The sequence below is a fragment of the Lissotriton vulgaris genome, chromosome 4_1 (genome assembly GCF_964263255.1).
Source record: "Lissotriton vulgaris chromosome 4_1, aLisVul1.2, whole genome shotgun sequence".
NCBI lineage: Eukaryota > Metazoa > Chordata > Amphibia > Caudata > Salamandridae > Lissotriton > Lissotriton vulgaris.
In genome coordinates this window covers 847,318,358-847,336,018 of record NC_141691.1, presented here as the reverse complement: position 1 = coordinate 847,336,018, position 17,661 = coordinate 847,318,358, and positions in this window count along the sequence as shown.

The following is a 17,661-nucleotide window of genomic DNA, read 5'->3' as shown; positions in this document are numbered from 1 at the left end:
TAAATTGGTAGTTGTTCCCTGTTTAGAGCCTGTTTAGAGGCTGTTCTGCGGTGACCTGGGTACCCTGTGACTTGATAGTCTTCAATGATAGCCCAGCCAGATTAGCTGGCCCATAGACCCCCTGTGTTCTTTTGTGTTGTTCATACAGCCTGAAGCTCAATCAGTGTGGCATTCTGATCGTACCACCGCTTCATTTCCTCCTGGCTTTCTTCCAGATTCGGCTGAGCGAGATCTCTGAAATGCCGAGTCTGGTTCCTGAAGGCCAGCATGTAGCTATATACATCCTGGGGATGTTTCCTGGGAGATTGCTCCCAGCCTTCCTTGACCAAACTCAAAGGTCCTCTTACCGGGTTACCATACAAAAGCTCAAAGCGGCTGAACCCTAGAGACTTTTGTGGCACCTCATGGTAGGCAAACAGAAGGCATGGCAATAGGACGTCCCACTTATGCCTCATTGGTTCTTCAAGATCCATGATCATGCATTTAAGGGTCCGGTTGAATCTTTCAACCAGCCCATTTCCTTGTGGGTAGAAAGGAGTGGTGAACTTTTAGGTAACACCACACTCCTTCCATAAAGACTTCATATAATTGGAAATGAAGTTTGTATCTCGGTCAGACACAACCTCTCTTTGGAACCCCACAAGGGAGAAGATCCCCATCAGTGCATGTCCCAGCATGGGGGCCAACACTATCCTGAGCGGAATGGCTTCCAGGTACCGGGTAGCATGGTCCACCAAGACCAGGATAAACCTGTTGCCCATGGCTGTCTTGGGGACCAGTGGCCCCACAATGTCAATGCCTACCCGTTCAAAGGGGGTACTGACAAAGGAAAAAGTTGGAGAGGGGCCTTGTGCCTCCTCCCACTCTTCCCACTTGCCTGGCAAGTTTGACAGGTCCTACAATGAGTATCTGAACTCTTCCGCATCTGGGGCAATAAAAGTGGGAGACAAGCCTTTCAAAGGTCTTGTTCTGCCCCAGATGACCAGCTAAAGGGACATCATGAGCCAAACCCAGTGGGAAGGCTCTGAAGTGCTGGGATGCCACCAGCACACGGGTTGACCCGGGTTCAGCAACCTTAGGCTCACTATACAGGAGACCATTCTCCCAGTAGAACCAATGTGATCCAGACTGATCACCTGCTGCCTGGTTTGTGGCCTGTTGCCTTAAACCGACAAGAGAAGGGCACTTCTCCTGCTCTTCACAAAATTCCTCCCTGGAGGTACCCCCTTCTTGCTGCCAATGGGTCAGCTCAGGAAGGTTCCCCAGTTCAGAAATCTGCTCCCCTGTAGGTTCCAGGGCATCCCCCTCAAAGTCTGCCTCCTCCTGGACCGTGGGAACCATGGGGGCTGGTTTCCCGCGCCCCCTACCTCTTCTCTTTAGGGCAGGTCCCTGGGCCATACTTTCAGGCTCCAGGGTCTCTTGAACACCCTTAGCTGCCATAGACTGAGTGGTCACACATGCCCACTCAGGCAGACCCAACATCTCTAAATGCGCCTTCCTTTCCACCTTAACCCAAGGGGAGCTTTCTAAATCATGGCCTAACAGACAATCAACAGGCATGGATGGCCTCACAGCTACTTGAAGAGTACAAGAGACCCCCCCCCCACTCAAAGGGGACTTGAGCCACTTTGCAATGGCTCTCTGTGTTGTCAGCGGCAAAAACTGGGAAGAATGCATGAGGGACTACCTGCTCTTCAGAGACCAAGTGACACTTGACAGGTGTCACACTTGCTCCTGTGTCTCTGAGAGCCTCGACTCTATGGCTATTGATGGTCACCCACTGCCTGTATTTTTTAGAGTTCTCAGGCAGCTGAGTTTTAGGGACCATCTCAAAGTCTCCTAATGAGACAAGGGACATTTCTGCAGAACCCCACCCCCCTTGGGCACCCATCTCCTCCCCACCCAGGGCATTTTGCTTGTAGGTTTCTGTTAACAGAAAGAACCAGTGTTTTGCTGTTACATTAGAAAGTACAGCCTCAGCTGTAGCAATCAGTTTACTTGGAATGGTAATCGTATGACAGGAAGGAATTATAAAAGAAAAAAATGCCAATAATTTATTGTAAGGGTGTATATCAGTGGCTGTGTTTGAAGGATGTATATGTCATGTATTGAAAGCTGTGTAGGTTGGGGACAGGGCATAGAAGTTGAAGTTGAAGTTGGGGCAATTTATAGAGCGCACGTTTACCAAAAAGGTTTCATGGCGCTAGTACTGTGCAGATAGTAAAAACAACTTAAACTTCAAACGCTCTGATGAATAATCAGGTCTTCAAACTTTTACGGAATTCCAAATATGATGGAGAAAAGCGAAGAATGTCAGGGAGGGCATTCCAGAACCTAGGCGCCAAAAAGGAGAAACACGACCCACCATGTTTCTTCCTGACAAAGAGGGGGACAACCAGAAGGTTTTTTAACGACGACCGTAGATTCCTGGAAGGAGTGTAGACTAAAAGCCGGGATGCCATATAATGGGGAGCTAAGCCCGCCAGAGATTTAAAAATGAGGCAACCTAGTTTGAATTGGCATCTATAGGTAACCGACAACCAATGCAATTGCCTTAGAAGAGGGAGGGCCTGATGGAATCTAGACTGACTATAAATCAACCTAGCAGCTTGATTTTGAATGAGCTGAAGTTGGCGCAATTCGTAGGCAGGAATGCCAAGATACAAAGAATTGGCATAGTCCACCTTAGAAATTATAAGGGCCAAGAGGATAACCTTCAGAGCGTCAATGGTAAAAAAGCGGGAGACTTTCCGAATCACAAGGAGAGACAGGAAGCAAGAGGAAACAATCATACTGATCTGAGTGTGCATCGACACATCATCGCTGATTTTGATGCCCAAACTTTTCACAGATTTAGACCCAGAGGGAGCAGGACCAAGAGAGGAAGGCCAAAAATTAGAACATCAAGGATTAGGCGAACCTCCGATCAAGACGAGCTCCATCTTGTCGGGATTTAGCTTTAAATGGTTCGTGCACATCTAATCATGGATGAAAATCATAGTGTTCTGTAAATAAGAAACAGAATCAGGGGAAGCAGAAAAGGTAAAAATAAGTTGGAGGTCATCAGCGTAATTAAACACTGTGACCTCCTGACGGCGCAAAGCATAAATTAAAGGAAAAATATAAAGATTAAAAAGAAGAGGAGAAAGGGCGGAGCCCTGGGGAACACCACAGGTAACCGCTCGGGGGGAAGAGCAGAAAGGAGACAACCGTACCGCCTGTTGGCGATTCTCCAAAAACGAGGAGATCCAGCTTAAGGCAACATCCGAGATGCCAGCGCATCTGACACGGTCGAGCAAAAGAGAGTGATCGACCGTGTCAAATGCCGCTGATAAATCGAGGAGTATCAAAGCCTGAGAAGAACCGTGATCAGCACTCACTCTTAAATCATCCAAGACCGAAAGAATAACTGATTCGGTCGAATGGGTAGGCCGAAAGTCGGCCTGGTAGGGGTCCAGATAGTTGGAGGCTTCGATGTAGGAGCTCAAACAATGAGTGACATGTCTCTCTAACACCTTGCCCAAAAAAGGGAGCAGGGAGATGGGACAGAAGTTAGAAGAGACAGTAGGATCTGCACCTACCTTTTTCAAGACTGGTACGATCTTGGCAGACTTGAAAACATTAGGAACAACACCTGATGATAGAGATTTATTAAGCAAGGCAAGAGGTGGGTCAGGACAGATTGAGAAAACCTGCCGGAGGATGTGTGAAGGACAGTTATCCATGGGAGAGCCCGATTTTGTAGACTTCACTAAACTGATGAAAATCTCCGTAGATATAGGCGGAAAATGGGTAAATGAATGAATACTAAGGGGCGGAAAAGGGGGATCGAAAGAGGAGGAGGGTAGGGCAATGTTACGTTTTATTATAGAGATTTTTGTGAAAAAGAAATCATGAAGAGAATCACATAAATCTTGAGATGGTTGGGGTTTAGCAGTCACTCTATCCAATTTGCACAGGCTTTTAAGGGCGGAAAAAATTTCCTTCGGCTTGTTAGGAGAGGATGCTATCAATCCGGAGAAGTATTGAATTTTAGCAGCAAGAATGTCTTTTTTATATACTCTAAGAATAGCAAAGTAAGACAGCTTATCAGAAGGGACATAGCCACAACGCCACTTACGCTCAGCCTGTCTAAGCTGGAGTTTTGTTGCTTGGAGCGAAGAGGAGAACCACTTTTGTGAGTCGTGTGGGCGCGAAAGACGAATCGATCTTAAAGGGACCAACTCCTCACACGATTAAGTGAGCCAGGTGTTAATGGCCAAGGCCTGGTCATGGAGAGATCGATCTAAGTAGTCACCAGCTAGTACGCTAGAAGCGACGAGAGAGGCACACAGAGCACTGATATTGAATCGTCCCCAATTCCTGACTTTAATGTTAACAGGAGAAGTGGTACTAACCACTGGGTTTAATGGAAAATAAAAATAAATCAAATAGTGGTCAGACCACAAACAGGGGAGGACCGAAAGTAAAGAAACATCCAGATTGCCTGACCAAATTTGGTTAAAGATGTGGCCGGAATATGGGAGGGACGTTCAACCAATTGGGTCAAGTTCAGGTGAGTAAGTAATTCCGAGAATTCTTTGGATTGGGAGTTCTCCATAGGATCACCAGGCCACAATTTAAAGCATAGTTGGTGTTAGACATGTCAGCCTTAGGGTGGTCTTCCCTCCAACTTTCTGCCTTCCTCCTCCATTCTTTTCTGACCTCATTTTGCTGGCCTTAGGACACTGAGACCTTTACCACTGCTAACCAGAGCTACAGTGCATGTGTTCTCTCCTCTAATCATGCTAATATTGGCTCATTCCCAATTGCCATATTTAATTTGCTTATATGTCCCCTGTAAAGTAGTACTATAAGTGCCCAGGCCCGTAAATTAAATGACACTAGTGGGTCTGCAGCAACAAGTGTGTATCCCATTTAAGTATCCCATTACATTAAACATATCTCGGCCTTCCATTGCAGAGCCTGTGTGTGTAGTCAGTTTAAAATGTGATTTTGACTTGGAAAAATCAACCTTTAGCCAAGCCTAAGCATTCTTTTTCTACACTTATAAGCTACCCCTACGGTAGCCCCTGGGTAGGCTCTGGACAGCCCAGAGGGCAGTGTGCCATGTATTTAAAAAGCAGGACAGGAATTTTTAAGTTTTACATGTCCTGGTGGTGAAAAACTGACATTCTTTTTTCACTGCTGCAAGGCCTACTACTCCCATAGAATAACTTTGGAGTTGCCTTATTACATTTAATCCTTTCAGGTTTGGTGTCACTGGAATCCCAATTTAAAATCTTAAGTTGGATTTTAAATTGCAATTCTGAAAATGCAACTTTTGGAATTTGGCATTTTCTTTCCTTAGCCATTTGGTGTATGTAGTCTGTCTCTGGTCACATGACTCTGCGTAATTGGCTGTTGGGCTTTGTGGAGTCCTCCTAGACAGCCACACACAATGGGAGCTTAGGTGTGACTGAGTGGTCCATCACTGGCAGGATGGGAAGGAGGAGCTTGGCCCAAACTCATTTACTCCTGAATAGCTGTGTCCTGTCTCTACACAAACAGCTGCAATCCCATGTAGATAGTCCGGAGCCAGGACAGGAAAGGCAGGGCATCTGTGCACTTCAAAGGCATGCCTCTGAAAGCACCTTAGTGCAAAGGACTGGAAGTACATCTCTTGAACCCAGAGCCCAGAGTGACACCAAGAGCTAGTTGGCTGTCCTCCTGATCTGAAACTTTATGGACCTAACTGGCTTCCGACCACCGTACACCTGCACCAGAACTCTGTCATCTGGGAGTCTACTCTGCCAAGTGGTGCCATCTGAGTCCAGGACCCTTGGAAGTGGACCTAAGGGGCTTGCTAGTGGCATAGATCACTGCTCAGTGATACATCCCCAAGCAGAACCAATGCATCTCCTCTGCTGACTGTCTCATATTCAAGCAGAACCGACGCATCTCTACAGCTGCGTGGATTGGACCCGTCGCAAAAACTTGCATCACCTCCACAGTCCTCAGAACAAACACATCACTGACAGTACATAGCATCCACAGCCCAGATGCTCGTATTTTTCGCTGACGGCAGGATCAACGAAGACCCTAGACTCCACATCACAGTCTTGCAGCTACTCGGAACCAACACATCACTTGCTGCACTCTGCAGCCGTAATACCACACTTTGCATTGCAAACCCCAGTGACGGGATCCTTGATGACAATGCAATAGGACTTTGCACCGTAGCCTTGCTGCATCTCGGGTCTGACACATCGCTTCAGCTGCATGGCGCATTTTCCACGAGCATCTGTGCAGCACCCCGCATACATGATTTAAGGTACTCTTTTCAGAGGGCCTAAATGGGTCCCTGTAGCCAATTTGCGTTCCACCGTGGTCTGCCTGAACTTGTGACTTTGTCCCGGTCTGGCTCGAATAGCTATCCCCAATTTGTATTTTGTGCTTTTTGGTGCTATTTTCACTAAAATTCAATATCTCCAGTTCTACTAATTGGATTTTTGTTGTTTTGTTCTTGTTTTATTTATTAAAAATTACTCGATCTTTCTAAATCTGTTGTGGGCTCCATTTGTGGTGTGTTTTCACTGTTTACTGTTTGAAGTGTTGCACAAATCCTTTACACATTGCCTCTGAGTTAAGCCTGACTGTTCTGTGCCAAGCTAATAAGGAGGTGAGCACAAGTTAATTTGGGGTTTAATTGTACCGTACCCTGACAAGAATTGTGGTCCACGCTTGACCAGGGCTACTCCAGTCGACCAACAACCCAATTTCTTATAGTCGGGCGATTGTTTGCTTTAGGGTCAGAATGGGGGTCAAAATGTTATCATGTGTAACATTTGAGTTGTCTGCAACAGGCAGCCCATATACCAGATGACAGTACGTGGTTGAGAGGACGGGCTTCTCAAGGGAGTTGAGACATAGACAGGATTCAGGTGGTCTTCTAGAAATGGCTTTATCCACACTTTCACCAATCTGCTCCGACCTATTGGCATTTCTTCTTTATATCCTGGATAGTGCTTGCCTCGTCCTCCAATGCATTGACAAAGTCTTTCACTACTTGCCACAAAACTGCCTTCCGGGTTCCACTGTGGCTAAACGATTGCAGCCCATGTAATTTTTTGTAGTGTATTACAACACATTTTACTACAAGGCTACCGCCTCCTCAGTACAATTCCACTTCCTCTTCAGTCTTGTTGACTGCATCCTGGATGAAGAGTGTGGTTTCTAGTAACTGCATGTATATGAAATCCAAAAGGATAAGGTCATAGCCCTGGGTGAAGCCCTCTAACACAGTCCTTCTCAACACATTCCAGATAAGCCAATAGATGATGTTAGGGCTCTGCAGTGCCCCCCAATATCTCCAAGAAGTTCACTCAGGCATAAACTTCCTATGCAGTGTTCAAGACAAAAAACATTTAGCAGACCTCTGATCATATTTGACAAACTTATGATACATCTGCTTTCTACAAGTTACAAACACCAGACTCCAGTCTGTGATCGAATTCTCTAAACCAAAATGAGAATGTATCAAACTTCTGTGTCACATAATACGATATAAATAGTCGCCCGCAGTACATATAAATACATAAAACACCATATAACAAAACAAGCTAATATTTTATACTGCACAGGAGCACCCTATGTAATTTGCTGAGTCTATCGCTGGTCATGCACGCCCTCCACCTGGAAGATGACCATTACGCACTAGAGGTGCTTGATATATAACAAGAGTTTGACGCGCTGTCATGGAATTTTTGTGGCAGGTCCTGTGGAAGGTCAGAATGAATGAGCGGTACATAAAATGGTGCAGTTGTTATAAAGTGCCATGGTGGCAAGAGTATGAGCGGCTGGGCTGGTGTAACAACGCTTTTCATATCGGAGACACAACAGGGCTGCCCATTGTCACCCCTGCTTTTCACACTGACTATGGAGCCCCTGGCATGCCAGTTGTCCTATATGCTACAGGAGTGGGAAATTTGGATTGGAGAGACCACACATGTGTCTCCTTATATACTGACAATGCCTTGGTCTAACTGCACCAGGTGACATACTCAGTCCCCATCATGCTGGCAGACCTCTCGAAATTTGTCGAAGTGTCTGAGTTATGTGTGAACAGTACTAAATCTAAGTTGTTCCCATTGGGGTAGTTGATTAGGAGGCAGGTTCAGGATCTGCCTCATTTGGGCCTTCCTTAGGAGACAACAGGTGTCCGGTATCTTGGGATGAGAATTGTACATGAGGTGTCAGCGTTTTAGGCTTCAAATATAGGCATGGTCTTAGATGGGTTAAAACCCACAGTGACATTTTGGAACACCCTCCAGTTGTCCTTGAAGGGCAAGCTTGTGTTGGTAAAAATGATTGTACTGTCTCGTTGCCTGTATGTATTTCAGGGAGCCATGTTCAACATCCTTAGGAAATAATTTTTCAAACTCGAAAAACTAATTGTAGATCTCCAGTGGGTCTTGGGGAGAAAGACTTATCTGACCACTCGCAAGTGGCTTTGGAGAAAGGGGGGTGGACTTGAATTACCTTACCTGGATATTTACTATCTGGTGGCTCAATTGCAAAATGCGGAACATTGCTTTGACAAGGGAGAAAATTGGGAGCAGAGATGGCTGAGTGGTACCTGTGATGGTGTTCCTTTCCTTCAGCTTTTGATGATGGGCTTGGAGTTTTGGGCCTCAAATCCGTATGTGGCTAGACAAGTGTGCAGAGCGTGGGAGAAGATGGTCAAATTTGTATTACAAAGCTGTGTGCACCTGATTTAAGCATGTAGGTGTATGATGCATCAGGTCCACGCAACTGATTTAAGTAGTTGGACTTTGCGTCCATTGCGCAAATTGTGCTGAAGATGTCCATTGATAGATAGTGAGCCAGCAGGTGTGAGTGCTTGCGAGATTTATACCCAATTAACAGAGTTATTACAATGTCAGATGCCATAGATCATTTGCCTTGTGGACTTGCCAGTTTTTGAAGTTTGCTAACATTGCGGCAACGACCCAATGGATATGGACTTCATTCCCAGAGGTCCTCAGGAACCTCGAGATTTGTATACACGGCTGGATATGGCTGGAGGTCAGAGACTGATCTCTCATGTCTGTAGGGCACTCCCGGATGATATGCTTCTGGATGACTTGCTACTGCACCCCAGGTGGTATGAGTTACTGAGGGCTTCTCTTTCTGTTGACTAAATGGAGGGAGTTCATGAAGGGGTGAAGCAGACAGTTACAAATGCTAGGTTTAGGCTGCTGCAGTGTAATGTAGTGCATCAGGTGTACCTCACCACGAACACACAGCATGCAATTCTCCCTGCCCAATCACCCACCTGTCCCCGATGTGCCAGGCAGGGAGCTGAATTTCTGCACATGCTTCGGGGGTGTCCTGAGTTAGATGCTTGCTGGTAGACAGTTTCAAAGGCATTGAATGCAGTGACTGGGTGGTCCAGTCCCAGAAAGATTTGTCAGTGCCTGCTTGGACTGAATTTAGCTCCAAAGAAGAAGGATCTTAGTAGGAAATGTCTCCTCTTGGGTCTGGTACTCCCTAAGCATAGAATAGCCATAATGTGGTTATCTCCTGAGGTACCGAAAGTGTCTGAATAGTGGGGAGATATGGCTGAATGACCCTTGGCCAAGGAAAGCCATTGCAAAAAAAACACAGAGGCAATAAACTTTTCATTGACCTGCAGCCTATGCAGCTACGCTTGCTGAGCTAATGGAACCACCAGTTGACCTGCCCCCGTGAGCTGTGGATTAGAAGAAAGGCGGTGGAGATGCTTTGTTTGACAGTGGGACGGTGATTGGAGATGCCATTTCTTATGATAATGGGAAGCCTTACAATGGAATAGATTTCTGCATTTTGTCATTTTCAATATGCAGTGTATATTGCAAAGGTGTGTTCTCATAGAGCATATTAGTTTGGGAGGATGGGAGGGTTGTAATGGATTTTTGTATGTAACAATGCCAATTTCGTATGATAAACTTGTCATGCTTTAAATGGCAATAAAAACGTATACTAAAAAATGATAGTATACTATAATCACTACAGAATGGTGATGGGTTGTGAACTCTGCAGGCCCCTTAACTTGGTGCGACATGGTCTGCTCTCATTTGCTGGCAGTTGGCATCTGCCTTAGCCAATCACTGAGGAAGCACTCTAGTACAAGAAGGATAGAATTCTATATTAGCAGCAAATAGATGACTGCTGATAATGTTTTCTCTAAATTGGCATAGCATTTCATAAATACTTCTGCCTATTTTTAATCTGCCGATGAAATAGCATACCATAACTGTCATAATATGTCTATACCACATGCCTGTGTTGAAGAACATTTTAATGAATGAAATAAAAATGCTCGTCTTTACAAGGCCATGCAGTCTCCTTTTGGGTGTGAAGGCTAGACGGCATTGCCTTGAGGCTGCCTGCTCACCTCTTAGGGGATTACAAAATGCCCTACTGCTTTCCAGTGCAGGCCCTTTCCATATGACTTTTTTTAATACAAACATTGGCTCCTCAATATAAACTCAGATTCATAATAATTTAAAAATAAGTAAATAAATTCAAATTACGCAGAAATTTGGGTAATATAGATTGGGCTAATGTAGTTTACCCGCACTTCCACCCTACCAGACATAATGTTCAACAGATGTTCATTGGATCGAAATTGTCATTCTTGGGAACAGTGTCAGAACATTGCTCTATGTGATGAAAAAACTATAGAAAGTGTATCTATCACTGCTGTTAAAATGACAACTAGACCATGGTTCTAAAATGGAAAGTGAGGGCCCGATTCACAAAAGTAATCTGAGACAAAATCCTAACTTTACGACTTTCGATATTCACAAAAGGCATTTAGTAGTAGTAAAGTTAGGAATCCTAACAATACTACTACTACTAAATGCCTTTAGTGAATACCGAAAGTCATAAAGTTAGGATTTTGTCTCACATTACATTTGTGAATGGGCCCTTGGTAACCAAGTAAAGGTCAAAGTGATTATCAACTGCTGTTATTATTAACACATTCCACCAATCACATTTTGTGCATTTAAGTGAGTTTCTCTGAGTTGTTGGGAATGTGGGATGTGGACCCAGAGTGTGCTATGCAGTAGGTCTCAAGCTGTACCTCACTGATGAGGTCCAAGAAGAATGTACAAGTATAATGTGCTGATAGATTGTTTTACTAAATGATTGCTTACCATGCCTACATGTAAGTGTTGCTATTCTAAATGTCCTAGACTCATGTGCCAATGAAGACCCACTAAGTTGACGATGTTTGAGGAAATCATGAACCGACAGAAAAGACACCAGTTCAGACAAGATCAAACCTTAGTTTTTATGTCATTTGACAGTGAAATCTCCAGAAAGATGAGGTCAAAGGGCTGGAGAAGCTTTGAGGTGAAGAGTGAGATTATCTAGTTGAAGAAAGTAGATTTGCTCCTTGACGGGTGTTAGAACATTGGATGTTGAGAACTCATTATAAACCTTCTGCTCCAACATTCCAATGTTTGTGTTGGACCTGTCAGCCTTAGGGTGGTCTTCCCCTACCTTTTTGCCCTTGCGCCTCCCATTTTCACTGTACCTTTTTGTTGGACCAAGACTCTGGGCGCCTCACCACTGCTAAACAGTGCTGAGGTGCAGGTGCTCTCCCCTAAAACCTTGTGGTGCTGGCATATCTGCCACAAGCCCCTGCTACTGCATTAGGGCTTAACTCTCCATAGGCTAGCATTGGGAACCCCCCTTATGGGATAATTTGGGACAGGGACATGGTAAGTCTGTCATGTTTGGTCTTGTTGGACTCGGGGCGGGGAACCCTTTCCAATGATATATGGGTTTTGGGCACTACTACGCTAGGAATCCCACTTTTAGAAAGTGGACCTTTTCCTGCCTACACTCAGATTGGGCACTGCAGACTCCCCTTCCCCTCTGCATACTGATAGCTGCCCTGGTTGGGAGGTGGGAGTGGTGATTCACACCTTCCCCCTTGGATGGGCTGTGATGGGCTGCCCACTGTAGCCTTAACGACCTGTCTCTCGTCACGGTGATAGCTAGGTCAGAGAAAGCAGGGAACATCCCAGAACTCCCTGAACTCTTCCAGAAGCCCGTGCCCCCAGACCCTTCCAGAGACTTCTACCTCTTTCTAGCCCCTAGACTGAAAGATATATAAGGGAGGGTCCTGGCCTCACTTCTTTGTTACACTGCTGGACCTGGAAGAATCCCTGCTGGAGGGAGAGGATTGCCACTGGGAAGGAGGCTGTTTCTCTAAGGAACTGCTGTCCCACAACCTGCTGAGCTGCCCTACTGCCTGCTGATCCTGCCCTGCGAGGGAGAGCTGGAAATAACATCTCCAGAGTGTCTCCACAACATCCAGAAGAACTGCCTTTTTGGGACTGCGCCCTTTTGTGATTTAAAGGAAACTGCCCCTGCGCTTTCAGGCCACCTCTGCGCTTCTGAACAGCTTCTGCCCCTAAACACCATCTCTGCAGCACTGGGTCTGGGAATTCCTTTTCATCGAATACCCCCGGAATCACCATCACCGCCCGGTGGGGCCCTACTTGCACTACAAGGCACTGCGAGGGAGAAGCGCTGCGTCAGTACTGAAGCGCTGTTGCCAAGGAGGACTGTGTGTGCCGTATTTAAATCACCCCTGGGTGCTGAAGGGTAGCATCGGCACCCCCCCTAAAAGACTGGACTCAAAAACTGCCCCCAAGATCACCGCTGCTGTCCCGGGCCCCTGAGTGCATTGCGCCTGTGGAGAAAAGTGCTGTGCCAACCACAATCTTGTGCTGAGAAGTGCTGTGTGAGGAAGAGTGCGGTCTCACTGGAAATCACCAAGGCTCCACTGTGCCCTGCTCACGCTGTCTGTGGGACGGAGAGCACAACAGAGGGGATGCGCCGAGCCTGCAAGATTCCTTCCACCGCCCGAGAAGTGCTGCTGGGTTATTCACAACCCGGGCTCGGCCTCAAAAGTGCCCGGGGTGTGTGCCTGCAATCAGTGTGAACCTCACAGGCTTGTGGAGGCATTGCTGAACATCAAAGGCCTGCAGGGGCATTGCACTGCCCACGGCTCAGGTCAGGAGAAAGAGACTGTGCCATGGCCGCACCAGCTGAGAGGTGTTGCCTGGTAATGGGGGACGCCGGGTGGGAGGGACTGCTCAGCTCCTCACCCGGGCAGCGCCTGCAAAGACCTAACACCTGGAGATCCACGGAGCCTCGCACCAGTGCCTACAATCCCCGCTGCAGGTAACCATTCTTTATGTTGGGTTGCTGCGAGCAAGCGGGTTGTGGGCTGGGCAGGAGTGTAAACTAGCTTCGCTTGAGGGGCCTTCTCTTTCGAAGTGCGAGGGCTGCGTAGTTTGCTAGGGAGCCGCCAAGGACTGCGCCGAGTATCTGATTGTTGGCTCTGCATGGGGCATTCCTGAGGGCAGATCAGCGGGCCCTAACTACTCTGCCGCCGGGGTCCTGAGGTCATCTACGATGCACGTCCATCCCCACAAGCAAGGGAAACATCGTGTAAGGAACAGTTGAATCTACCTGCAGAGACCTGGGTTGCCCAAGCGTTGCAGCCTTATACAGACTGGGAAATCTCCCGCATCTGGGGAACTATTGGCTCTCAAGGTCTGTCCTCTGACAAATAGTCTGTGCCAATATTGGAAACCGGCTTCCATCGACACTGGCAACCAATAGTACCATTTTAGAACCTATAATATATTAGTAGATCTTTCTTCATTATTGACCTTGCCTGGAAGCTGGACTGAGGTGATGACTGATCATGCCAGGGAACTGGGTTCATTTTATTGATCTGGCCTAGAACCTGGATCTATCTGATTATTGATCTGCCTGAACTTGAGATAAAGATATTGTTATTTTTATAATTCATTTGTGTAGTGTCTTTTTCTTGTGTGCGTGTTTCACTGTGTACTGGTGGTGAGTGTTGCACAAATACTTTACACATTGCCTCTGAAGTTAAGCCTCCCCGCTGTGTGACAGGCTACCCTAACGGAAGCGGTGGCCCCTACTTGGACTAGGGTATATAATCCGGCCAACTAGAGACCCCATTTCTAACATTGGTGATCGAGCGGTGGGATAGGACTTGTGTTTGTGTAACACCACACAGTGACTCAGTGTACACCACAACCCTACACCTGACTCCACTGAATTTTTGTCTACCATTTTAATTTTTTTTTGTAATTCTCCTTGACTGGCTGTCTTTTTAAAAGTCCTTTTGCTCAAGTCCCATTCGATTTTCTCTACAAACTTCTGAGGCCCTACCTAGCAAGATGGAATTCGAGCTCGCCGACCTGGAAACTTACACGGAGGCGCACCTCAAAGAATTCTGCGAGGGGAAAAGGGTGGCCTTCAAGCGAAGCGCCAAGAAGGCAGAGCTTCAGAAAGCCTTGAGAGCATGGGTAACAGCCCACCCAGAAGGAGATGGGGATGGGCAAGGACCAGAGCACACCGTCGCAGGAGATCTTGACCTACTGCACTTGGTGGAAAATGGTAATTTGTTACCATGCTACCATGCACAAGGGTACCTTCCAGGGAACCCAGTTGTGTGTCAGTAAGAACCCTGTCCTCAGAAGACTTGGAGGACAGGAGAGAGGAGAGACAGCTCAGGTTGGAGCTTGCCAAGCTGGAGTAAGAACGGGAAAGAGAACGGTTGGCCATGGAGCAAGAGCATGAAGAAAAGCGACTGGCTATGAGGGAAAAAGAACTTGCCCATGAGCTCAGTCTGAAGGAACTGGAAATCCGGGGCCCTAGAAGTAGGGGCCAACAGCAACAAGAATAGTGGCAGCGTACCTATGGAAGCTTCACATGAGTCCAGGGTCTTTATGCCTAAAGATGTGATGGCCAGTTTTAAGGTAGGGGATAATATTGATAAGTGGTTAGCAGCCTATAAGGTGTCCGTGAGAGCCCATGGGGTTCCAGAGAGTTATTGGGGGGGTGGTTTGTATAAGTACCTACCTCCAGACTTTAGGGACACCCTCCTTTACCTAGAGAAGGAAGACCAGACTAACTATTCTGTCATGAAAGCTGCATTACTCAAGAGATTTGGTCTTACCCCTGAGAGGTATAGGCAGAGCTTTAGTAATAGCCACAAACTTCCCACACAGACCTGGTTCGACTTCCTGGAGGGTAGTCTGACTTGTTTTTAAGAGAGCACCTTCTAGAGAAATGTTTTCCAGAGCTGCAATAACACCTGGTTACCGCAAGTTAATCAATCCTAGGAAGCTTGCGGAGGAGCCGGACACCTGGGTCAGTACCAGGGTGTCCAACTGAAGTTCTGGGGGGACTCCCAAAGGGGTGGTCTGAATTCCCACCAGAAGAAAGAGGGGGCAGATAGAAAGAAAGAGTTCTCCAAAGGCCCCCAAAACAATTCACAAGGGAAAGGGCCTGGGTCCCAGTCCCAATCTGGCCACCAGAAACCCACTTATGCTGACAAAGGTCAGCAGCCCAGAATTGTCGGGGCTATGATTGTGGTGAAATTGGACACTACAAGGGGGATCCCAAGTGTCGCAAGAGAGCACTACAGCCCACTGGAGGTAAAGACCCCGGGGTGGCTAGTGTAGCGCTTGGGGAGAACCTGTCCCTAGATAATGGGAGTGAGGGGGCAGGGCTTGTCCTAGTGTCTCTGGGAGACAGTGAGATGGTTCCTAATGTCCACGTGCCCTCCAATACTACTAAGAATAGGCAGTGGGTCCCCCTCAATGGTCAGGGGGTGGAGGTCCTGAGGGACACAGGTGCCAGCATGACTATGGTAAGGAGTCAGCTGGTGTCCCCAGAGCAAATAATTCCTGACGCGTTCCATCGAGTTGTGATGGCTGACAACAGGGAGGGTCACTATTCCATAGCACAGGTTCCATTTGAGTGGGGAGGGGTTTCAGGCCTGCTAAGAGTTGCTGTGAACCCTGCCATGCCATTGGACTGTCTGTTAGGGAATGACATTGAGCACACTGCCTGGAAGGAGGTAGAGCTCAAAGCGCATGTGGAGATGCTGGGGTTACCAGAGTGGATCTGTGCTACCACACAGTCCATGGCTTCCCAGAAAAGGAGTTAACCAGGGCTGGAGCCTGGAAAAATGGCCCAACCAGCTGCTAGAAAGGGAGGAACCCGAGGGCGAGGGAAGCCTGCCCCGGGGCGGTCAACCCGTGAGATGGATGGGGCACCTGAGGAGGTCGCACTGGAGTCCACGGAGGGGTTCGTTGCTCCCTTGGGGGACCTACCTACCCCTGCAGAGGGGCAGCTGGAAGGAGGGCCCACCAAGGAGGAGTTTTGCCAGGCACAGAAGGAGTGCCCCTCCCTTGAGGGCATGAGGCGACAGGCCGAAGCCTAAGCAGCAGGTAATGCCTCCGCGAAGTATCATATTTACTGGGAGGATGGGCTCCTTTATAGTGAGCCCAAGGCCCCTGTGCATGGGTCATCAAGGGCCTTAGTGGTCCCCCAGTGCTACAGGGCCTTTCTTCTGGAATTGGCCCATGAGATCCCGTTGTCAGGACACTTGGGCCAAGACAAGACCTTTGCTAGGCTTGTCCCCCATTTATATTGGCCACGGATGAGGATCTCTTCAGATACATTCTGCAGGACCTTTCAGACCTGCCAAGCTAGTGGGAAAACAGGGGCTAAGCTGAAGGCTCCCCTGGAACCACTACCTGTCATTAGCACCCCCCTTTGAGAGGGTGGGCATCAACATTGTTGGGCCTATGGATACACCAACTTCTTCTGGTCACAGGTTTTTCCTGGTTCTGGTGGACCACGCCACCCGGTACCCAGAGGCTATTCCTCTGAGAACCATCACTGCGCCTGCGGTGGCCCGGGCCCTGATGGGGATTTTTACCAGAGTGGGTTTCCCCAAAGAGGTGGTGTCCGACAGGGGCACCAATTTTATGTCTGCCTACATGCAAGCCATGTGGAAGGAGAGTGGGGTTACTTATAAGTTCTCCACCCCTTACCACCCACAAGATGACGTGAGCTACATGCTGGCCTTCTGCAGCCAAATGGCTAAGTTGTGGAAGCAAGCTTCTGACAACTTAGAGGCCAGCCAGTGATGAAAAGCAGCGAGACTCCCAAGATTTTCGTTGCCGCTTGGTGCAAACCACCTCTAATTCACTCTAGGATTAGTGATCAAAATAACGAGGCAGGCGCTGGAAGTTGGAAGGCGAAGAACAAGTTTTTGCTCTAGAGGAGAGTACATCACTTCAGACACCGGGGCTATCGTCAGGAGGTGCTCTAACTGCATCTCTGTGGCATGGCCTTTTATACTATTTTCTGTCTGTTTATTACATGGTAAAACATTCCTGACATCACTTTATTGCATATTCAAACATCCTTGGAATCCCCGCCTTAAGCTAGTTCCCACACAGACCTTGCTGCAATCGCCCTCCACCCAGATGTAACAGATTATCGCTATCTCGCAGCTGGATATTCCAACAGGATCTAAAAGTACGTGGGATCGGTCAGATCTAAGGGTTTGGGTTATTGTTTAAGTCAGGCTCCTTTGTTGGTGAAACAAGCCCTGCCATGTGTAGGCAATAAACAATGTCCACAGGGGTCGGTTAGTGCCTGGGACCGGGCTGAGTGGCCAGGTGCAGGGAAGGAGGTTATAAAAGGGGGCTTGCCTGTGCATGGAGGATGAAAGGGCAAGTGGGTTTGGCGTGGGAAGTGACTCTGGGGCACTGT